Source organism: Bombina bombina, chromosome 5, assembly GCF_027579735.1.
Source record: "Bombina bombina isolate aBomBom1 chromosome 5, aBomBom1.pri, whole genome shotgun sequence".
Lineage (NCBI taxonomy): Eukaryota > Metazoa > Chordata > Amphibia > Anura > Bombinatoridae > Bombina > Bombina bombina.
Window position 1 is genome coordinate 298,343,742 of NC_069503.1, and position 25,493 is coordinate 298,369,234.

Consider the following 25,493-nt stretch of genomic DNA (forward strand, 5'->3'; position numbering starts at 1 on the left):
ATTAACTTAAACTAAAATACACTTTAAAAAAAATCATAACACTAAAAACTATCTTATTACAAAAAATAAAAAATGCTAAATTACAAAAATTAACAAACACTAAATTACGAAAAATAACAAAAGAAAGTATCCAAAATAAAAAAGAATTACACCTAATCTAATAGCCCTATCAAAATAAAAAGCCCACCCAAAATAAAAAAACCTAGCCTACAATAAACTACCAATAGCCCATAAAGGGCCTTTTGTAGGGCATTGCTCTAAGTCAAACAGCTCTTTTACCTGTAAAAAAAGTACAACCCCCCCAACAGTAAAACCCACCACCCAACCAACCCCCCAAAATAAAATACCTAACTCTAACAAAAACCTAAGCTACCTATTGCACTGAAAAGGGCATTTGTATGGGCATTGTCCTTAAAAGGGTATTTAGCTCTTTTGCTTTGCCTGAAAAGGGCATTTAGCTCTGTTACGAAAAACCCAAACCCTAAACTAAAAAAAAAAACCCACCCAAAAAAACCCTTAAAAAAACCTATCATTAACCCCCGAAGATCCACTTATAGTTTTTGAAGTCCCGCTTGAACGATCTTCATCCAGGCCGCAAAGTCCTCATCCAGGCGGCAAGAAGTCTTCATCCAAGCGGCCTCTTTTATCTTCATCCAGGTGACGAAGTCCTTATCCAGGCGGCGAAAAGTGTTCATCCAGGCAGCCACTTCTATCTTCACCCAGACGGCATCTTCTATCTTCATCCCGGCTGCGCGGAGCGGGTCCACCCTGAAGACATCTGGCGCGGAGCATCCTCTTCATACGGTCACCGCCGTACACTGAATCTTCAATGCAAGGTACGCCATTCAAGATGGCGTCCCTTGCATTCCTATTGGATGATTTGATTTTGGAAACTCAAATCAGCCAATAGGATGAGAGCTACTGAAATCCTATTGGCTGTTCAAATCAGCCAATAGAAGAGCTGTTTAACTTAGGGCAATGCCCTACAAAAGGCCCTTTTAAGGGCTATTGGTAGTTTATTCTAGATTAGTTTTTTATTTTGAGGTGTATTTTTTTAAATGGGTATTAGAATAGGAATCATTTTTATTATTTTTGATAATTTGTTTGCTATTTTGTGTAATGCATTTTTTTTCGTTTTGGGGTGGGTTTTTATTTTTAGATTAGGGTTTGGGCATTTTTATAAAAGAGATGAATGCCCTTTTAAGGGCTGGAAAAAGAGCTTAATGCCCCTTTAAGGGCAATTCCCATACAAATGCCCTTTTCAGGGCAATGGGTAGATTAGGTTTTACTTTATTTTTATTTTGTGGGTTTGGGGGGTAAAGGTTTGTATAATGGGGGGCTTGTTCTGTTTTGTAGCAAAATACAAACTTATCTGTGAAATAAAAATAAAACCTAAGCTAGCTACAATATAGCTATTAGTTATATTGTAGCTAGCTTAAGTTTTATTTCACAGGTAAGTATTTAGTTTTAAATAGGATTTTTTAGATAATAAATGTAAGTTTAATTTAGGTCTATTTTAATTATGTTAAAGGGACAGTAAACACCAGAATTGTTGTTGTTTAAAAAGGTAGATAATCCCTTTATTACCCATTCCCCAATTTTGCATAACCAACACATTTATAATAATATACTTTTTACCTCTGTGATTACCTTGTATCTATGGCTCTGCAAACTGCCCCCTTATTTCAGTTCATTTGGCAGACTTGCATTTTTAGCCAATCAGTGCTTGCTCCTAGGAGTTTCACGTGCCTGAGCTCAATGTTATCTATGTGAAACACATGAACTAACGCCCTCTAGTGGTGAAAAACTGTCAAAATGCTTTCAGATTAGAGGTGGCCTTCAAGGTCTAAGAAATTAGCTTATGAACCTCCTAGATTTAGCTTTCAACTAATAGTATCAAGAGAACAAAGCAAAATTGGTAATACAAGTAAACTGGAAAGTTGTTTAAAATTACATGCCCTATTTAAATCATGAACATTTTTTTTTTACTTGACTGTCCCTTTAAAGTTATGGGGTGTTAGGGTTAGGTTTAGCGTTAGGGCTAGGTTTAGGGGTTAATATATAGTTTAATTTAGGTTTTTGCGATGTGTGGGGCTGGGTGTTTAGGGGTTAATAGGTTTATTTAGTGGCAGTGATGTGGTGGGAGGCCAGAGGTTTAGGGGTTAATAACTTTATTTAGTGACGGTGATGTCGTTAATTTCCCTATATCGCGCATAACTCGTATTCTAGGTGATTGTTAAGTGTGTGAGCGTATCCTAAATGATAGATAAGGAGATTTGGCGAGAGTTATGCTTTCAGCAGGGATATGCATCAAGGGGTCCAGGACAATAATTTAGATAGTGGTCCTGCCTCAATTCAGGAATGTCCAAAAAAAATAGGGGCATGAGATGCACTGTTTTTGAAATGAGTTTACTTTTCAATAATAGCTTTGACCTTCACACAAAATACTGGGAAATGCTTTCCCTGCTTTATAGCTTCGTTGCCTTTATCCTTTCAGGTTTTAAACTATATATATATATAAATACCTACTCACTATACTGAAGTATTTGACCTTCACATCGATGTACTGTTGTTTCAACGCAAGTTGAGGCTGAATGAATTGTTTGGAGCTATTACAGGCGAATATAATAAGTTTAGAAAAAAAGGCAAATTTGATCCTAATAGTACAAATTATCTCTCAAAAAATGAACCAGCTTATATTAACTTCAATTGCAAGATACAGCCTAGCATGTCTACCATAGCATACCATGTGAAAACACCTATAATTTAATGATGAATGCTAGAGAGAAATATTCTACAAGGAATTAATATTTGCTAATGTTGTAGCGTTAGTGAAAAGGGAGCTGGAGAAGAAGTGAAAATATAGAGAAAGAGGAGTAAATAGAAAGAAGTGTATAGAGTGAGTGAGAAAAAAAGAAGGGAGAAAAAGAGGGGAGATAGAGGGAGAGAGAGGAGGGAGAGAAGGGAGATTAAAGGGAGGGAACGTGGGAGTGTATATAGAATAGAGATGGGCAGAGAGATAAGGGAGAGCATGAAGAGAGAGATTGAAGAGAAGAAGAGAAGGAAGGAGGGTGTGAAGAAAGAGAATAAAAAAAGAGACAGAGAGATGGTGAATAGAAAGAGTGAGAAGGGGGGGGGGAGAGAAAATGAGGAAAAGCGGCAGAAAAAGAGAGGCCAGAATGATAGAGTGAGGAGAAAAAGAGAGAGAGAAAGCACAGAAAGAGAATGTAGCTAGTAAAGGAAGTTCATAGCAGACCTGGTAGCTGTTTTTTTATTTTATTTTAATCATTATCAGCATTACAGGCAGGATTTTCCTCTGGAGCGCCCTCAAACAGGCTACCCATGCTCCCTGCTTCTCTTCAAACAGGTTGTGGCTCATTCTCACATCCTTATGGCTAGATTACGAGTTTGGCATTAGCCTTAAAAAGCAGCGTTGAGAGGTCACAACGCTGCTTTTTAATGCCTGCTGGTATTACGAGTCTGACAGGTACAGGTGTACCGCTCACTTTTCTTCCGCGACTCGAGGCTACCGCAAATCCCCTTACGTCAATTGCGTATCCTATCTTTGCAATGGGATTTGCCTAACGCCGGTATTACGAGTCTTGGAAGAAGTGAGCGGTAGACCCTCTCCTGTCAAGACTCCTACCGCATTTAAAAGTCAGTAGTTAAGAGTTTTATGGGCTAACGCCGTAACATAAAACTCTTAACTAAAGTGCTACAAAGTACACTAACACCCATAAACTACCTATAAACCCCTAAACCGAGGCCCCCCCACATCGCAAACACTATAATAATTTTTTTAAACCCCTAATCTGCCTACCGAACATCGCCGCCACTTTAATAAATGTATTAACCCCTAAACCGCCGCACTCCCACCTTGCAAACACTAGTTAAATTTTATTAACCCCTAATCTGCCGTCCCTAACATCGCTGACACCTACCTACATTTATTAACCCCTAATCTGCCACCCACAACGTCGCCGCTACTATATTAAATGTATTAATCCTTAAACCTAAGTCTAACCCTTAACCTAACCTTCCCTACTTTAAATATAATTTAAATAAATCTAAATTAAATTACTAATATGAACTAAATTATTCCTATTTAAAACGAAATACTTACCTATAAAATAAACCCTAATATAGCTACAATATAACTAATAGTTACATTGTAGCTATTTTAGGATTTATTTTTATTTTACAGGCAACTTTGTATTTATTTTAACTAGGTACAATAGTTATTAAATAGTTATTAACTATTTAATAACTACCTAGCTAAAATAAATACAAATATGCCTGTAAAATAAACCCTAACCTAAGTTACAATTACACCTAACACTACTCTATAATTAAATGAATTACCTAAACTACCTACAATTAATTACAATTAAATTAAATAAACTAAATTACGAAAAAAAACACTAAATTACTGAAAATAAAAAAGAATTTACAATTTTTAAAACTAATTACACCTAATCTAATCCCCCTAATAAAATAAAAAATCCCCCCAAAATAAAAAAAAAATTCCCTACCCTATACTAAATTACAAATAGCCCTTAAAAGGGCCTTTTGCGGGGCATTGCCCCAAAGTAATCAGCTCTTTTACCTGTAAAAAAAGAAATACAATACCACCCCTCAACATTACAACCCACCACCCAACCCTACTCTAAAATCCACCCGAACCCCCCTTAAAAAAACCTAACACTAACCCCCTGAAGATCACCCTACCTTGAGCCGTCCTCACCCAGCCGGGCACAAGTGGTCCTCCAGAGGGGCAGAAGTCTTCATCTGATCGGGGCAGAAGAGGTCCTCCAGACGGCAGAAGTCTTCATCCATGCAGCATCTTCTATCTTCATCCTTCCGGAGCGGAGCGGGTCCATCTTGAAGACATCCAATGCGGAGCATCCTCTTTTGTCCACGGCCGACGACTGAATGAAGGTTCCTTTAAGTGACGTCATCCAAAATGGCGTCCCTTGAATTACGATTGGCTGATAGGGTTCTATAGATAGAATGCGAGCTCAATTCTATTTGCTGATTGGATCAGCCAATCGGATTGAAGTTCAATCCGATTGGCTGATTGCATCAGCCAATAGGATTTTTCCTACCTTAATTCTGATTGACAGATAGAATCCTATCAGCCAATCGGAATTCATGGGACACCATCTTGGATGACGTCACATAAAGGAACCTTCATTCAGTCGTCGGCCGTGGACAGAAGTGGATGCTTCGCGTCGGATGTCTTCAAGATGGACCCGCTCTGCTCCGGAAGGATGAAGATAGAAGATGCCGCATGGATGAAGACTTCTGCCGTCTAGAGGACCTCTTCTGCCCCGATCGGATGAAGACTTCTGCCCCTCTGGAGGACCACTTGTGCCCGGCTGGGTGAAGACGGCTCAAGGTAGGGTGATCTTTAGGGGGTTAGTGTTAGGTTTTTTTAAGGGGGGTTTGGGTGGGTTTTAGAGTAGGGTTGGGTGGTGGGTTGTAATGTTGGGGGGTGGTATTGTATTTCTTTTTTTACAGGTAAAAGAGCTGATTACTTTGGGGCAATGCGCCGCAAAAGGCCCTTTTAAGGGCTATTTGTAATTTGGTATAGGGTAGGGATTTTTTTTATTTTGGGGGGATTTTTTATTTTATTAGGGGGATTAGATTAGGTGCAATTAGTTTAAAAATTTGTAATTTCTTTTTTATTTTCAGTAATTTAGTGTGTTTTTTTTCGTAATTTAGTTTATTTAATTTAATTGTATTTAATTGTAGGTAGTTTAGGTAATTCATTTAATTATAGAGTAGTGTTAGGTGTAATTGTAACTTAGGTTAGGGTTTATTTTACAGGTATATTTGTATTTATTTTAGCTAGGTAGTTATTAAATAGTTAATAACTATTTAATAACAAAGTTGCCTGTAATATAAAAATAAATCCTAAAATAGTTACAATGTAACTATTAGTTATATTGTAGCTATATTAGGGTTTATTTTATAGGTAAGTATTTAGTTTTAAATAGGAATAATTTAGTTAATATCAGTAATTTAATTTAGATTTATTTAAATTATATTTAAATTGTGGGTTTAGGTTTAGGGTTAGACTTAGATTTAGGGGTTAATAACTTTATTATAGTTGTGGCGACATTGGGGGCAGCAGATTAGGGGTTAATAAATATAATGTAGGTTGTGGCAGTATCCGGAGCAGCAGATTAGGGGTTAATAATATAATGTAGGGTTCGGCGATGTTGGGGGCAGAAGATTAGGGGTTAATAAATATAATGTAGGTTGCGGCAGTGTCCGGAGCGGCAGATTAGGGGTTAATAATATAATTTAGGGTTTGGCGATGTTGGAGGCAGTAGATTAGGGGTTAATAAAGTTAATATAGTAGCGGCGACGATGGGGGCGGCAGATTAGGGGTTAATAACTATAATGTAGATGGCGGTGATGTTGGGGGCAGCAGATTAGGGGTTCATAGGGATAATGTAGGTTGCGGCGGTGTCCGGAGTGGCAGATTAGGGGTTAATAGTATAATGTAGGTGTCGGCGATGTCGGGGGCAGCAGATTAGGGGTTAATAAGTATGGGGAAATCGTGCACAAGCACGTTTAGCCAGCTCACCGCTGACTTAAGCAACGCTGGTATCGAGGTGAGATGTGGAGCTAAATTTTGCTCAACGCTCACTTTCTGAGGCTAACGCAGCCATTCAGAAAACTCGTAATACCAGCGTTGTTTTAAGTGAGCGCTGAAAAATAAAGGCTTGTTAGCACCGCACGGCTTTACCGACAAAACTCGTAATCTAGCCGTTAGGTTCTTCAACTGGTCACACTAATCTCTACTCTCCTCCTTTCAATCAAACCTTCATATGGCTACTCACTGTGAACTCATGTTTTGAGACAATATGCAGACAACAGGGGTGGCATTTAGACATGCAGGTTAGGAGAGTGCACAATATAACCCCTCAAACACAACTCTCCTTTTGCAACACTGCATTTTGGAACATGTAGTCCTTGTACACAGCAGTAACCAGCATAATAAGGGACAGAGCTCACAGGCACTTCCTATGCTTCTATGTCAATTAGCCAACAGTGTTTTCTTTACTCATAGACAGGCCATAGGAAGATAGTGACACAATGTGAGGGCCCTGTTAAAGAGAGAGTTTAAAAAGGCTATTTAGCCTAATGGTAGAGCCGCCTATGAATGGCAGCTTATAGCTAACAGTGACTCATGGTCGGGGCTCTCTACACCTTAAGAGGTACTTTGCAATTTTATCAGTAATGTCATAGTGCTGCATAATATGTAAACGCTTAATGATAATAATAATATTAATGATAATAATAATATTAATGATAATAATAATATTAAAGGCACAATTGATATGCTGAACAAATAAACATTTCAAAATGGAAGATGCACAATGTATCATCTGATTAACAATTTCATAAACCTGCTCCAAACTCAACTAATCTATGCTATGACAGATCACGCTGGTTTTCTCAGAAGAGATATAATCATTTAGCGTACAGAATATAAGGCAAACACCTAAACAGAATTAATGCATGATTTATAGTTCATTGACAATATTTCAGGACATTACTAGGAGAAAGCTAGCTTCCAGAAATTAGAAAAGCATTGTAACCAGAACAAAAGGTTTATATACATAGACATACATTATGTGAAAAAATAATACATAAAAAAAGCATTGTAAAAATATTGACTGATGGTCAAAGAAACAGTTTATTATTCATAACATTGCTATTCTTTGATACTGAAGTATTGAAGTTGTGTCAATAAATGTTTATTTAGGTGCAGAATTTAAAGACTATTATGTATATAATATTCTCCAAGTAATGCATTCAATAATTTGCATTTGAGAAACAATGTTTATCAGAAATATTTAATTCTTTTACTCGAGGGTCTCACTGAAGTGAAGATTGAAGAAAAAGCAGATTGTTTTTACATACTCGTGAATTAAAAAACAAAAAAGTGAAGAAAAAAAAGAACGCTGTAGTGTTTTCAATTAATATATTTTAAAATATCCATCTGAGCTTGAAAATTTCACTTTGTTTATTAAAAGGACACCACTATCTTATTTGTAAAAATTGAGCTTTCCCCACGCTCCCTAGAGCATGCAAAAGCGGCAAATCAAATAACTGTTGTAAGCAATTTGCAGCATTTTGGAAACTAAGGTTACATATCTTGCATTTTGGCTTTATTAGGGAACATGGGAAAATACACAATCACTAGAGAACGTGGTAAAGTGCACAATTTCTTTCCTAAGATATAATGAGTCCACGGCGTCATCAATTACTAGTGGGAATATCACTCATGGTCAGCAGGAGGAGGCAAAGCTGTGTATCACTCCCCTTCCCATAAACCCCAGTCATTCTCTTTGCCTTTTATCAATACAGGAGGTGAAGTTTTGGTGTCTGAAGAAAATTGGATTTCTTTCACTTCAAGCAAGATTTTTGGGTCTAGCTGTAGTCCATGTCAATCTCTGCAATAGAGTAGTGGTGGCTTTAAAGCAGTTGGGAACTTGTAAGGTGGACCTTGCTGCGTTTTCCTAACATATTTGCTGCCCAAGGTTTAGAAAGCCAGAGTAGGTTTACTCTGTTCTTTCTTTTTTCTACAGGTCTCTGTGAGGAGTGGCGTCTTCTCACACCTTGTAAGCTTTCCTCCTGCCGGATGGCCAGACTGCAGGTAAGTGCCTTTTGTCTTCTGGGTATTGGAGACTGTGTACTTAATAAGGTGAGCTGCAGCTTTATTTGGGACATATATATCCTTTATAAGGATATTTTCAGGCAGGGAGAAGGCACTGCTATTGTGACATTAGAGACTTGGTTTTTTTTACTTTTTACTGGGATACAAAGTATTTCCCTCTTTATATACTCTGGGCTGTTTGTATTTTTATTTGTTTTCAGATATGTAAAGATTAAGTGCATATTTTCCCCGGAGCTCTAAGAGCAGCTAGCAGGTAATGCTGCGTTGTTCTCAGTGTACACAGTAAGAGGGTGTTATTACTATGGCACTAAGTTTCTCATAGTAGTGAAATGTGTTTCAGACATGTTAAGGAAACGCAAGAGGCTTGTTTATGCTAGGGAAAAACGTTCACAGTTAGATTGTGAATTTTTCTTGCAATGTGAGGCTTATTGGGCGGTCTAACCTGCCATTGGTCTCAGAGTACTTACTTTCATTTTCGAGCCGGTTTGGAAGTGTGCGCTTTTCTTAATGGCGCAGCATCTTCCAACCCGGTCATGTGTTCTCCCTCCTCTGCTACGGAGTGGCGTCTGCTGCATCCATGGGAGGACTTGTGTATCGCAGCATGTTCCTTGCTGTTTAGAATGGTCGCTGCTGGTCATTGTTTTTTCTTATGTCCTATCAGCAGTCTGTGAAAAGCGGACTTTGTCTAGTTGCCTTGTTTCCTCCACTTTTTCATTGCTAATAATATTAGGAGACTTTTTTTCTTAAGAAACAGCAGTCTAAAGGCTGTGACACACTGCAAGCGAAGCGGTACGCAGCGTGTAGATGCGGATGTGCGCGCATTGAGGCCTATTTATAAGAGGTCTGTCGGACCTGATCCGACAGTGCGGATCAGGTCCAACAGAGATTGCTGAATGCGGAGAGCAATACGCTCTCTGTATTCAGCATTGCACCAGCAGTTCTTGTGAGCTGCTGGTGCAACGCTGCCCCCTGCAGATTCGCGGCCAATCAGCAGGCAGGGGAGTGTCAATCAACCCGAGCTTACTCAATCGTGTTGAATTCCAGCTCTCTCTGTCCGCCTGCTCCATAACTTGCGTTTCTGGCAAGTCTGAAGACTCGCCAGAAACACGGGCCCCTTAAACTCCATTCGGAGCTTGATAAATGGGCCTCTTAGTGTGTCCTGCCTTTTCATCTCTGAGCACTCTGCTGTGTCAGGTCGCGTAGCTGAGCGCTCAGAGATGAAATATTTGAACTTCAGAAGCAATGCAAAGCGGTGCAAAGCAGCTGCTTCACCTCGTACGCTCGGGTTGATTGACACTCCCCTGCTTGCAGTGTGTAACAGCCTTTAGTGTGTACATGTTTGCATGAAGCATTGGAATTACAAAAGTACATTGAATAAGTGTTTATATACATATTTACATTCAGCATTACTTGTTTCAACTAATGTAAATTGTGACCAGAGTACTGTTCTTAAAGTAACAGTACATAGTAATGTTTTATTTTCTATTATAAGATAGTGTTCTCTGTGGTACAGTGGATAAGTAGCTGTGTTGTGCAATATTGTTGTTCTATTGCCACTGGTTTGAAACCTATGATAGGTATTGAGGTGCAAATTATTTTGATTTCAATTCTGTGTTGCATGCTTAGCTTGTATTTTTCATAGATTATCTCTGAGCCCTATGTCTCTCGGGATGAAGCTGCCCTGGCAATGCCACAGCTTTTTCCTTGCATGTCCCAAGCCTTAATGGTGTCATATGCAGTGCCCTGCGGTTCCTCTCAGTCTCCTGGAGGAGTATATTTGCCTATAGATTTTGCTGCATAGCTATCCTCTGCGGTATCTATGACATTATCTGATTTTTCCTATGTTAAAGGGAAAATGCAAGAGGAAATTTAGAGATTCACATAGTAAGGTTTCTATTCTGCTTATTGCTACTCAGGTTGCCCTACCTCATAAGTCAGATTAGGAGCATATGTCGGTAGCCTCTGAGGGTGAAATCTCAGATTCGGACAGTGTAATTCCTTAATCTGATGCTAAAGTAGTAACCTTCAGATTTAAGCTTGAACACCTTTGTGTATTGTTAAAGGAGGTTTTGGCTACTTTGGACAACTTCAATACGCCTGTCGTTGTGAACCCTAAGGAATCTAGTAACCTTTATAACTTCTAGGATTTCTCTGTGGAAGTTTTTCCTGTTCCCGACTGTGCTAGGAGATTTTTTTCACAGGAATGGGAGAAGTTAGCGATATCTCTGGTTCCTGTTAGACAATATTACCTCTGTGGCTTCCATCAACCACCAGGGAGGAACTCGAAGTTCCTTTGCCATGAAGGAGGTGGCTCGAATTGTTTAATGGGCGAAAGTTTACTATTGTTGTCTATCTGCCATCCACATTCCAGGGGTGGACAACTGGGAAGCAGATTTTCTGAGCAGACAGACATTTGATCCCGGGGCGTGGGTTCTCCATCCGGAGGTATTCTCCAGGTTAACTCTCAGATGAGGAGTACGGGAGTTGGATCTGATGGCGTCTCAGTAGAATGCCAAACTTTCAAGGTATGGTTTAAATTCAAGAGATCCGCAGGTCGCCCTGATAGATTCTCTGGCGGTTCCTTGGGATTTCATTCTAGCATACCTGTTTCTTCCGTTTGTTCCCTTTCCACGAGTCATTGCTCGTATTTAAAAGGAGAGAGCATCAATAATTTAATTAGCTCCTGCTTGGTCTCACAGGATCTGGTATGCAGACCTAGTGGAGTTGTCATCTCTTCCACCTTGGAGGTTGTCCCTGAAGAAGGACCTTCTAATTCTGTGTCCTTTCCTTCATTCAAATTTAATTTTTTCTGTAGCTCTCTACTTGGAGATTGAACGCTTAGTTCTGTCTAAGCGTGGTTTTTCTGAGTCGGTCATTAAGACTATGATTCAAGCTTGCAAGTATGTTACTGGTACCTTTTACTATAAGGTATGGTGTAAATACCTATTTTGGTTTGAATCCTAGGGCTACTCTTGGAGTAAGGTCAGGATTCCTCCAGGTAGGTCTGGAGAAGGGTTTGTCAGTCAGTTCTCTAAAGAGGGTCAGATTGCTGAATTATCTATTTTCTTCATAAACGGAAAGAGTCCACAGCTGCATTCATTACTTTTGGGAATTCCAAACCTGACCACCTGGAGGAGGCAAAGACACCCCAGCCAAAGGCTTAAATACCTCTCCCACTTCCCCCATCCCCCAGTCATTCTTTGCCTTTCGTCCCAGGAGGTTGGCAGAGAAGTGTCAGAAGTTTTTCGATAGTCTCTTATGGAGGGTAGTACTCTTCGGAATGGGACTGGAGTTTTAAGTAGTCCTGTCAACCTCTCAGTGAGAGCATGGATGAAAGTTAGAGTCCGGAGATGCAGGGAGAGTCTTCCTGCGAAACCATCCCGACTCAAATTAACAACTCCATCAGCAATCAGCATTGACGAGTTTCACTGCCTGCTTTCTTCTCTCAAGTCCATGGCAGAAGCGAAGCTACTATCTGTCACACTTGAAGGACCGTGTTCCTGTTTGGTCTCGTAGGATCTGGTATGCAGACCTAGTGGAGTTGTCATCTCTTCCACCTTGGAGGTTGTCCCTGAGGAAGGACCTTCTAATTCTGGGTCCTTTCCTTCATTCAAATTTTGTTTCTCTGTAGCTCTCTACTTGGAGATTGAACGCTTAGTTCTGTCTAAGCGTGGTTTTTCTGATTCGGTCATTGAGACTATGATTCAGTCTTGCCAGTGTGTTACTGGTACCTTTTACTATAAGGTATGGTGTGAATACCTATTTTGGTTTGAATCCTAGGGCTACTCTTGGAGTAAGGTCAGGATTCCTAGTCCTTTCTCCAGGTAGGTCTGGAGAAGGGTTTGTCAGTCAGTTCTCTGAAGGGTCAGATTTCTGAATGATCTATTTTCTTCATAAATGGAAAGAGTCCACAGCTGCATTCATTACTTTTGGGAATTCCAAACCTGACCACTAGGAGGAGGCAGACACCCCAGCCAAGGCTTAAATACCTCTCCCACTTCCCCCATCCCCCAGTCATTCTTTGCCTTTCGTCCCAGGAGGTTGGCAGAGAAGTGTCAGAAGTTTTTCGATAGTCTCTTATGGAGGGTAGTACTCTTCGGAATGGGACTGGAGTTTTAAGTAGTCCTGTCAGCCTCTCAGTGAGAGCATGGATGAAAGTTAGAGTCCGGAGATGCAGGGAGAGTCTTCCTGCGAAACCATCCCAACTCAGATTAACAACTCCATCAGCAATCAGCATTGACGAGTTTCACTGACTGCTTTCTTCTCTCAAGTCCATGGCAGAAGCAACGCTACTATCTGTCACACTTGAAGGACCGTGTTCCTGTTCCACGGCGTAGATTCCGGTATATCCTTGGCACTGGCGCATTTACATCTCCCAGGAGTGTGTTTACGATATTGTCCGTGTTCAGTTAACCAGGACTCGTCAGGCATAGGATCGCCCTGCAAGTTCAGCCCTCTGGGGGAGCGACTGTCCCTGAGGCTTCAGGGGTCAACCTTTGGGGCCAGGGTCATCTTTTGCCCCGGCGGAGGTAAGTTTTGCTTTTCATTATAGACTGGCGCGTCTTCGTGTTCTACTGAGACACGTTTTGTCATTGCTGGAGGATCCCACTCTTAACGGCGTGGTGGATCCTCAGTCTTCTGCTGCAAATGGCATGCATGATTAGACATAAGGGGATGAAGTAATCTTCTTATAGATTGTTTATTGAGTATTTTTGCAGTTCTGAGCTTGGAAGATTCGGGTTCCTGTTGGGCTGGTCCTGTGGATGTGTCCGTTCTTCCTGGGCGATAACCTTCGGGTTGCCTTATCTTTTATTTTATTCTGGTTAGGATGAATTTTATTTGGTTTAAAGCTCATGTTTGTTATTATATTCCCTTTGAGAATTTTTCTTCTCTGGAATCGATACTCGTGATTTTGTGGTCGCATTGTTACTTCTACGGAAGTTTGTTCAGGAGGACGTGTTGGTCCTCTGTTTGTCTGTTGTTTATCTCTCCCTCTTAGGGGGCAACTTGTGTAGCTTTGTCAGTACTGGGGGCCCTTGGTTTCAGGCTGGTCTTCACTGGGTACAATCCCTTCTGTCCTTAAGGCCTATTCAGACACGTGGCGCCGGCTATGCCTGGCTGGTCCGGTTAGGGCGCAGAGTCCCACTATTATTTGTTTTTCTTTTGCAAGTTTCAGCTAGCATTACGAGAGGACTTGATGGTCCGTGGTTTGCCTAGGGGCGTGAGGGTCTGTGCCTCATTAGCCTTTCTATCTAGTCAGCCGGTACTCCGTTGAGATCTGCTGCAACATATTCTGTTGGTTCTGATTCTGCAGGATCTAGTTTGTTTCCTTCCCATAGTGGGTTAGAATTTGAAAGATTTAGGTCCTTCATGCAGCCAGTTCCTGGCGGTCTTGCCTTTCGAGGTTCCTTGGGATTGTCCTTTTAGGACTTGTTCTTCTTGAGGTCTCTTCCTTCTGGTAGAGACTGGCTGGACTCTGTCCGTTTTTTTCTTAGCTGTTTTTTTGCCGTATAAGTTAGGAAGTTGAGGGCCTTGCGGCTCTTTCTGCTTCCGGGAGAATACTCTGAGAGGGATAGTCTATTCTGCTCTCTCTTCGGGTGCGCTCTGTCCTCGTAGTTATTCCCTTAATCTTGGACTTCATGTGTGTGGTCCTTGGTGCCTTTGGGTTCTGGAGTAGTTGTGTGACTACTGCCTAGCACCTTGCTGGTGGTGAGTTGGCCTTCTGTTAGAGGTGTTCTCTTTCCTTTGGGCTGGGAATTTATGAGTAAGTCCTGTACCCATTTCTCCGGGTTGGCCCGGATCTCCTCCCTGTGAAATCTGATCTTTTAGGTGGGGTATCTGTGCTCCCTGGGGGTGTCGTTGGTTTTAAGATGACTCTGGGTCCCGGGGCCAGGGTTCTTGTATCTGCTCCTTATTAGATGTCTGGAGATTTATGATCATGTGGACTGGTTTGGGACAAACCAGTTTTTCAATGGGGGATATTTTGTCCTTGGACAGAGTGTGCTCCCTTTTTTACGGGGAGTTTTTCTCTGTTGTATTCTCAGTTGTGTCCAGATGATTCTTCATTTGGTTTCCAACTTGATTAGTCTACGGCCTCTCATGTGTCTGTGGGCATGTGTGCTGTTCCCTATTTGTGCCCTTCCCTTTGGGGGGATAGTTTGACTTCTTCAGAAGTGGGGGTCCCTCTCTCTGGAGGGTTATTGTCTTGCCATGTGTGCAGGAGGAGCTCAGCCTTTTTAGCACTCAAGTTAGTGTGGCATTCTCATAATCTGAAGGTCGTGAGTTCAGGCCTCTCTCAAGGCACTTGTTTTCAGAGCAATTGTCTTTTATTTATGTAGCAGCAGCAGTCTGCTGCTCTGTGGCTTGTTCGACCACCTGTTTGGAGAGTAAATTCTCTGTGTCAAAACTGTCAAAGAAGGTTATGCCAGGTTTGCCTAAAGATCTATTCTGCACTTTTCTCTGTACCACGTCCTAGAGGGTTTCCTTAGAAGTGTCTTCTATTTGGAGGAGCGAATGGGTTGGCACCCGAGCTCTGTTGGGGTGGGTGTCCCCCCCATTCTTCCACTACCTGGGGGACTTGTGGTTGGGGTCATTTGGGCCCCCTGTCTATCAGACATGTCTGTCACTTGGGCTGGTCTGTTGTTTGGAGCAGAATTTGAGATCTGTTGCTATGCTAATTTCGTCCTCAAAACAACTCGAGGTTTGGTGAGCCTTCTTTTGGGGGCTCTGCTTCCTTTTCATGTGCTGGCTGTTGTGGCCTAGCAATTAATAAGCCTTGTGTGAGAGCTCATGGTTTAGGGTTCGAACCCAGTCATGGGCTTTTGTGCACTTCTCTCTATTCATTGTCAAAAAAAGTTAGAAGCAAATCTTTTAAGATCATTTGGTAAGGATTGGCGGCGTCCTCTGGTGGCTTGATGCCTAGCAAGCTGTAGGTTTGGGTTGGAATCTATCCTCAACTGCTTCCACTTGCTTTGCAAGTATTCAAATTTCTGGTGTCATCTTGGATAACAGCACCGTGCAATGTTTTGACTCTTCAGGTGTTGCTGTCAGGTTTTTTACCTATCTGAGCTTGTTACGCGAGGTTTACAGTTTCGGAATATTTAGATATTCTCTGAGCTGTCTTACAGTTTCTGGGGTCCTTCGTCTTCAGTTATCTTCTAGGGTGCGGATGCACTATGTTTAAGGGAAGATTATCTTCTCTGTTTCAGTCTGTGGGTCTTGATCCCGTGGATTCTGTGTAAACTGGGGTCTGGGAATTGCCTCCCTTGTTCTGTGAGACCGGTTGGTTTCTGTTAGCTTAGCCCCGATTTCTCTGGGTTTTTCTTGTGTCCTTGGGGCTCGTTTGGGCCCTGGTTATGGTCTTCATTTGTGCCCTATGGTTCTCTGGAATCCTTTATTGGATGTCTGCTCCATGTCTTTTCCCCTTTTTGGGGAATACGGTTGTTTGATCCCTTTTTCTAGTAAGGGATGTGCTGTTAGGAGACCGACTGCCGGTTGACAGTGTCTCTTGGGGGCTTGTTGGCTCAGTCGAGTCTAGTTCCTGCGGTCTCTATCAAGGCTTCTGGACTATCTTCAGGCAGTGTCCATGGGCCTTTTCTTTTTTTTTAAAGTTTTTTTCTCGGCTTCGGACAAAGCTGGGGTTTGTGGAGTAGGGGTTTTAGGCCTGGTGCCCTCAGAATGAGCCGCCTTTTCTACCCTCCCGTTTTGGCATTCAGTGTTCTCTATAGTTTGGGTATTGTTTCACCAGAAGTAATGAATGCAGCTGTGGACTCTTTCTGTTTATGAAGAAAAACTTAAATTATGCCTACCTGATAATTTTATTTTCTTCAGACAGAAAGAGTCCACAGCTCCCCGCCCGTATTTTTTCTGGGGGGCGTCTGTATTTTTTTTTCTTCTGGCACCTTTTCACCCTATGTTTCTTCTACTGTTCCTTGTCCCTCAACAGAATGACTGGGGGATGGGGGAAATGGGAGAGGTATTTAAGCCTTTGGCTTGTGTGTCTTTGCCTCCTCCTGGTGGCCAGGTTCTGAATTCCCAAAAGTAGCGAATGCAGCTGTGGACTCTTTCCGTCTGAAGAAAATAAAATTATCATAATTTAAGTTTTTGTTACACAGGCATCTGGTGGATGTGCCAGATGTGTAATCTTTTTGTCAGGCCCTGGTTACAATCTGTCCTTTGTTTAAGTCTGTTGCTCCTCCTTGGAGCCTTAACCTTGTTCTTAAAGTTTTGCAGCAGGCTCCGGTTCAACCATTGTATTCCGTAAATATTAAGTTGTTATCTTGGAAGGTTTTGTTTCTTATTGATTTATTTTTGTTTCGGAACTCTCGGTTTTGCAGTGTGATTTGCCTTATCTTATTTTTCGGATAAAGCATTTCTTCGTACTAGTTGAGTTTTCTTCCTTCAGTGATTCCAAATAGAAATATTAATCAGGAACTTGTTGTTCCTTCTCTATGTCCTAATCCTTATTCTCATAAGGAACGTTTGTTGCACAACTTGGATGTTGTGCGTGCTTTAAATTTTTTCTACTGGCGACTATGGTTTTTCGCCAGTCTTCTGCCTTGTTTGTTTGTTTCTCTGGAAAGTGTAAAGATCAGAAAGCTACTTCTTTTTCTTTCTGGTGGAGAAAGACTGCTGGTCAGCAGCCTCCTGAGAAAGTTATGGCTCATTCCACGAGAGCTGTCTTTTCTTCTTGGGCTTTTTTAAAATGAAGCTTCTGTGGAACAGTTTTGCAAGGCTGCAACTTGGTCTTCTTTTTCCAAATTTTATAATTTGATATTTTTGCCTCGGCCGAGGCTTCTTTTGGGGGAAAGGTTCTTCAAGCGGTGGTGCCTTACCTGATAAATGTATTTATTTCCAGATATAGGCCTAGATTTGGAGTTTGGCGGTAAAAGGGCTGTTAACGCTCCGCGGGCTTTTTTCTGGCCGCACCATAAATTTAACTCTGGTATCGAGAGTTCAAACAAATGCTGCGTTAGGCTCCAAAAAAGGAGCGTAGAGCATTTTTACCGCAAATGCAACTCTCGATACCAGAGTTGCTTACGGACGCGGCCAGCCTCAAAAACGTGCTCGTGCACGATTCTCCCATAGAAAACAATGGGGCTGTTTGAGCTGAAAAAAACCTAACACCTGCAAAAAAGCAGCGTTCAGCTCCTAACGCAGCCCCATTGTTTTCTATGGGGAAACACTTCCTACGTCTGCACCTAACACTCTAACATGTACCCCGAGTCTAAACAACCCTAACCTTACACTTATTAACCCCTAATCTGCCGCCCCCGCTATCGCTGACCCCTGCATATTTTTTTTAACCCCTAATCTGCCGCTCCGTAAACCGCCGCAACCTACGTTATCCCTATGTACCCCTAATCTGCTGCCCTAACATCGCCGACCCCTATATTATATTTATTAACCCCTAATCTGCCCCCCTCAACGTCGCCGACACCTGCTTACACTTATTAACCCCTAATCTGCCGAGCGGACCTGAGCGCTACTATAATAAAGTTATGAACCCCTAACCCGCCTCACTAACCCTATCATAAATAGTATTAACCCCTAATCTGCCCTCCCTAACATCGCCGACACCTAACTTCAATTATTAACCCCTAATCTGCCGAGCGGAGCTCACCGCTATTCTAATAAATTGATTAACCCCTAAAGCTAAGTCTAACCCTAACACTAACACCCCCCTAAGTTAAATATAATTTTTGTCTAACGAAATAAATTAACTCTTATTAAATAAATGATTCCTATTTAAAGCTAAATACTTACCTGTAAAATAAATCCTAATATAGCTACAATATAAATTATAACTATATTGTAGCTATTTTAGGATTAATATTTATTTTACAGGCAACTTTGTAATTATTTTAACCAGGTACAATAGCTATTAAATAGTTAAGAACTATTTAATAGTTACCTAGTTAAAATAATAACAAATTTACCTGTAAAATAAATCCTAACCTAAGATATAATTAAACCTAACACTACCCTATCAATAAAATAATTAAATAAACTACCTACAATTACCTACAATTAACCTAACACTACACTATCAATAAATTAATTAAACACAATTCCTACAAATAAATACAATTAAATAAACTAGCTAAAGTACAAAAAATAAAAAAGAACTAAGTTACAGAAAATAAAAAAATATTTACAAACATAAGAAAAATATTACAACAATTTTAAACTAATTACACCTACTCTAAGCCCCCTAATAAAATAACAAAGCCCCCCAAAATAAAAAATTCCCTACCCTATTCTAAATTAAAAAAGTTACAAGCTCTTTTACCTTACCAGCCCTGAACAGGGCCCTTTGCGGGGCATGCCCCAAGAATTTCAGCTCTTTTGCCTGTAAAAGAATAAATACAATACCCCCCCCAACATTACAACCCACCACCCACATACCCCTAATCTAACCCAAACCCCCCTTAAATAAACCTAACACTAAGCCCCTGAAGATCTTCCTACCTTGTCTTCACCATCCAGGTATCACCGATCCGTCCTGGCTCCAACATCTTCATCCAACCCAAGCGGGGGTTGGCGATCCATCATCCGGTGCTGAAGAGGTCCAGAAGAGGCTCCAAAGTCTTCCTCCTATCCGGCAAGAAGAGGACATCTGGACCGGCAAACATCTTCTCCAAGCGGCATCTTCGATCTTCTTCCATCCGGTGCGGAGCGGGTCCATCTTGAAGCAGGCGACGCGGATCCATCCTCTTCTTCCGTTGTCTCCCGACTAATGACGGTTCCTTTAAGGGACGTCATCCAAGATGGCGTCCCTCGAATTCCGATTGGCTGATAGGATTCTATCAGCCAATCGGAATTAAGGTAGGAATTTTCTGATTGGCTGATGGAATCAGCCAATCAGAATCAAGTTCAATCCGATTGGCTGATCCAATCAGCCAATCAGATTGAGCTTGCATTCTATTGGCTGTTCCGATCAGCCAATAGAATGCGAGCTCAATCTGATTGGCTGATTGGATCAGCCAATCGGATTGAACTTGATTCTGACTGGCTGATTCCATCAGCCAATCGGAATTCGAGGGACGCCATCTTGGATGACGTCCCTTAAAGGAACCGTCATTAGTCGGGAGACAATGGAAGAAGAGGATGGATCCGCGTCGCCTGCTTCAAGATGGACCCGCTCCGCACCGGATGGAAGAAGATCGAAGATGCCGCTTGGAGAAGATGTTTGCCGGTCCGGATGTCCTCTTCTTGCCGGATAGGAGGAAGACTTTGGAGCCTCTTCTGGACCTCTTCAGCACCGGATTATGGATCGCCAACCCCCGCTTGGGTTGGATGAAGATGTTGGAGCCAGGACGGATCGGTGATACCTGGATGGTGAAGACAAGGTAGGAAGATCTTCAGGGGCTTAGTGTTAGGTTTATCTAAGGGGGGTTTGGGTTAGATTAGGGGTATGTGGGTGGTGGGTTGTAATGTTGGGGGGGGGGTATTGTATTTATTCTTTTACAAGCAAAAGAGCTGAAATTCTTGGGGCATGCCCCGCAAAGGGCCCTGTTCAGGGCTGGTAAGGTAAAAGAGCTTGTAACTTTTTTAATTTAGAATAGGGTAGGGAATTTTTTATTTTGGGGGGTTTTGTTATTTTATTAGGGGGCTTAGAGTAGGTGTAATTAGTTTAAAATTGTTGTAATATTTTTCTTATGTTTGTAAATATTTTTTTATTTTCTGTAACTTAGTTCTTTTTTATTTTTTGTACTTTAGCTAGTTTATTTAATTGTATTTATTTGTAGGAATTGTGTTTAATTAATTTATTGATAGTGTAGTGTTAGGTTAATTGTAGGTAATTGTAGGTAGTTTATTTAATTATTTTATTGATAGGGTAGTGTTAGGTTTAATTATATCTTAGGTTAGGATTTATTTTACAGGTAAATTTGTTATTATTTTAACTAGGTAACTATTAAATAGTTCTTAACTATTTAATAGCTATTGTACCTGGTTAAAATAATTACAAAGTTGCCTGTAAAATAAATATTAATCCTAAAATAGCTACAATATAATTATAATTTATATTGTAGCTATATTAGGATTTATTTTACAGGTAAGTATTTAGCTTTAAATAGGAATCATTTATTTAATAAGAGTTAATTTATTTCGTTAGATGTAAATTATATTTAAGTTAGGGGGGTGTTAGTGTTAGGGTTAGACTTAGCTTTAGGGGTTAATCAATTTATTAGAATAGCGGTGAGCTCCGCTCGGCAGATTAGGGGTTAATAATTGAAGTTAGGTGTCGGCGATGTTAGGGAGGGCAGATTAGGGGTTAATACTATTTATGATAGGGTTAGTGAGGCGGGTTAGGGGTTCATAACTTTATTATAGTAGCGCTCAGGTCCGCTCGGCAGATTAGGGGTTAATAAGTGTAGGCAGGTGTCGGCGACGTTGAGGGGGGCAGATTAGGGGTTAATAAATATAATATAGGGGTCGGCGATGTTAGGGCAGCAGATTAGGGGTACATAGGGATAACGTAGGTGGCAGCGATTTGCGGTCGGAAGATTAGGGGTTAATTATTTTAAGTAGCTGGCGGCGACGTTGTGGGGGGCAGGTTAGGGGTTAATAAATGTAATACAGGGGTCGGCGGGGTTAGGGGCAGCAGATTAGGGGTACATAAGTATAACGTAGGTGGCGGTCGGCAGATTAGGGGTTAAAAATTTTAATCGAGTGGCGGCGATGTGGGGGGAGCTCGGTTTAGGGGTACATAGGTAGTTTATGGGTGTTAGTGTACTTTAGGGTACAGTAGTTAAGAGCTTTATGAACCGGCGTTAGCCAGAAAGCTCTTAACTCCTGCTATTTTCAGGCGGCTGGAGTTTTGTCGTTAGAGCTCTAACGCTCACTTCAGAAACGACTCTAAATACCGGCGTTAGAAAGATCCCATTGAAAACATAGGCTACGCAAATGGCGTAGGGGGATCTGCGGTATGGAAAAGTCGCGGCTGAAAAGTGAGCGTTAGACCCTTTAATCACTGACTCCAAATACCAGCGGGCGGCCAAAACCAGCGTTAGGAGCCTCTAACGCTGGTTTTGACGGCTACCGCCGAACTCCAAATCTAGGCCATAGTGAGTCCACAACCCCACCCTGTTATTTAAGAAAGTTATTTTTGACTAAAGCTCAGGCACCTCTACACCTTTGTGTTATTCTTTTTTTCCATTTCCCTTCGGTCGAATGACTGGGGATTATGGGAAGGGGAGTGATCCTTAACAGCTTTGCTGTGGTGCTCTTTGCCTCCTCCTGCTGGCCAGGAGTGATAATCCCACTAGTAATTGATGACGTTGTGGACTCACTATATCCGGAAATAAATAAATTTATCATGTAAGCATAAATTTTGTTTTTTACACAAAAACATATCCCTTTAATAATGTATTCATGTGTTTAAGACAGAGTTTGTTATTATGTTTTCTTTTTTTCCCTTGCAAATATCGGATACATTTTTTTTTTGACAAAACAAAAAGGTTGAGAAATGTCTTACTAATTTTATTAAAAGGCAAGAGATTCATATTTTGATTGACTTACCTTTACTACTTTGGTGCAGCTTTTACAGTTTAAATTAAACCAATACTAGAACAAATACATAACAGCTAAAAAAATTGCATAGTATAATAAATAATAGGTAAAATACCAACAGGAATAGGGGAGACAAGATAAATGTGTAAATGATCTAGATAAGCCCTATAGAATGCATTGTCCAATAAAGATGGCTCTTTCTTTACATTCATAAATGTACTGTTTTATTAAAGGGATATGAAACCCAACATTTTTATTTCATAATTCAGATAGTGCATATAATTCTAAGCAACCTTCATATTTACTTCTATTATTCATTTTGGTTCATCCTCTTGGTATCCTTTATTGAAGGAGCAGCAATGCACTACTGGGAGCTAGCTGAACACATCAGTAAGACAATGACAACAGTCATATATGTGCATCCACCAATCAGCAGCTAGATCCCAGCTCCCAAGCCTACCTAGGTATGCTTTTGAACAAAGGATACCAATAGAACAAAGCAATTAGACAATAGAAGTAAATTGGAAAATTGCTTAAAATTGTATGCTCTATCTAAACAATTATTCATTTATTATTCTAAATACTTTTAGCAACAATGCAGCTCCTAATGTGTTACAGTATTAATTTGCGAATCCTGTTCTCTTTCTGTAATCCTTTGGCAAGCATCATTGTATATTTTCTGGAACAGTATTACTTGCGCCTCACTTACAGTTTATTTAAAGGGACAGTCTATTCAACTTTCATGATTCAGATTCAGAAAATTTTTATTTTAAACAACTTTCCACTTTACATTTATCATCAAATTTGCTTTGTTCTCTTGGTATTCTCTGTTGAAAGCTAAACATAGGTAGGCTCATATGCTAATTTCTAAGCCCTTAAAGGCCACCTCTTATCTCAGTTCATTTTGACAGTTTTACAGAGCTAGACAGTGCTAGTTGATGTGTACATATAGATAACAGTGTGCTCACTCTAGTGGAGTTATTTTTGAGTCAGCACTGACTGGATAAAATGCAAGTCTGTCAAAAGAACTGAAATAAGGGGGCAGTTTGCAGAGGCTTAGATACAAGGTAATCACAGAGGTATAAAGTTTATTAATATAACAGTGTTGGTTGCGGTAATAGGTAATAAAGGGATCATCTATCTTTTAAAAAAAATGCAAATTCTAGAGTAGACTGTCCCTTTAAAGGTGCACCTTCACTCTCTGAAAGCAAATTACTTAAAGGGACAGTGAAGTCAAAATGAAACTTAAATGGATTTGATAAAGCATAAAGTTTTAAACAACTTTCCAATTTACTTCTATTGTTAATTTTTCTTAGTTCACTCGTTATCCTTTGTTAAAGAGTAATCCTAGGTGAGTTCAGGAGCATGCATGTATATTTAGCCCTCTGGCAGCAGTATTTGCAACTTTGTTTAAAACAATGCTTTACATAGTAGTACATGTTCCTGATCTTCTATCAGCCAACCTAGACTTACTCTTCAACAAAGGGTATACAACAGAGCAAAGCAAATATGTTAATGGAAGCAAATTGGAAAGTTGTTTCCCCTTAATGACGCATGTCGTACAGGGTACGTCTTACACAAACTGGTCTTTAAAGACCAGCGACGACGTCATCAGGGGTTTCAAGCGGCTAGAAGCAATCCTGATCACTTCCAGCTGCTTTTGAGGTATTGCAGTGATGCTTCGATATTGAGGCATCACTGCAATACCTTTTTAGGCATCAGATGCAGAGAGAGACACTCTGTGGCCCTCTCTGCATCGGCCAGCGATGGTGCCGATCATTGATGGGTGGGAGCCATTGCAGGGAGGTGGGTGGGCGGACCATCGCTGGGGAACTTCCTTCTTGCCAGCTGTTCTCCATGCACGCGGGAGGTGAGGGGCGGGTGCGCACGCATGCGCTCACACCCGCAATCTAGGCCCAGTTGGAGAGAAAAATTGCTGGAGAGATTGCTGGGAGAGGGTGGTGGGTGCAGAGGAGGGGGGATCTAGGAGTGATCTGGGAGTGTTCTGGGAGGGGGAGGGAGTAGGGTATGGAGGGGGGCAGCTACACTGCAGAAAAAGTTAGGTTTTTAAAAACATAAAAGTTATTTTAGTGCAAAATGGGTACTGGCAGACAGCTGCCAGTACCCAAAATGGTGGGTAATATTTAGTGGGGGGAGGGTTAGAGAGCTCTTTGGGGGGATCAGGGAGGTTGGGGGCTAAGGGGGGATCCTACACAGCAGAATATGATTTTTTTGAAAAAAATAAATAAAAAAAACAAAAAAAAACTTTTATTTTAGTACTGGCAGACTTTCTGGCGGGGATGGCGGGGACAATTGTGGGGTGGGGGAGGGAAGAGAGCTGTTTGGGAGGGATCAGGGGGTGGGATGTGTCAGGTGGGAGGCTGATCTCTACACTAAAGCTAAAATTAACCCTTCAAGCTACCTACAAGCTACCTAATTAACCCCGTCACTGCTGGGCATAATACAAGTTTGGTGCGCAGCGGCATTTAGCGGCCTTCTAATTACCAAAAAGCAATGCCAAAGCCATATGTCTGCTATTTCTGAACAAAGGGGATCCCAGAGAAGCATTTACAACCATTTGTGCCATAATTGCACAAGCTGTTTGTAAATAATTTCAGTGAGAAACCTAATATTTGTGAAAAAGTGAACAAATTTTTTTATATGATCGCATTTGGCGGTGAAATGGTGGCATGAAATATACCAAAATGGGCCTAGATCAATACTTTGGGTTGTCTACTAAAAAAAATATATATATATACATGTCAAGGGATATTCAGGGATTCCTGACAGATATTAGCGTTCCAATGTAACTATCGCTAATTTTGAAGAAAAAAAAAATGGTTTGGAAATAGTAAAGTGCTACTTGTATGTATTGCCCTATAACTTACAGAAAATTTAGAAACTATTTAGCATGGGTGTTTTTTGGTGGTTGTAGATGGGCAACAGATTTTGGGGGTCAAAGTTAGAAAAAGTGTGTTTTTTTCAATTTTTTCATCATATTTTATAAAAAAAATTATGGTAATTTATAAGATATGATAAAAATAATGGTATCTTTAGAAAGTCCATTTAATGGCGAGAAAAACGGTTTATAATATGTGTGGGTACAGTAAATGAGTAAGAGGAAAATTACAGCTAAACACAAACACTGCAGAAATGTAAAAATAGCCCTGGTCCTTAAGGGAAAGAAATTGAAAAATGGCCTTGTCCTTAAGGGGTTAAAATGTCATGCTCTGTGAATCATGAAACTTTATTTTTTTATTTTACTGTCCTTTTAATGTAGATA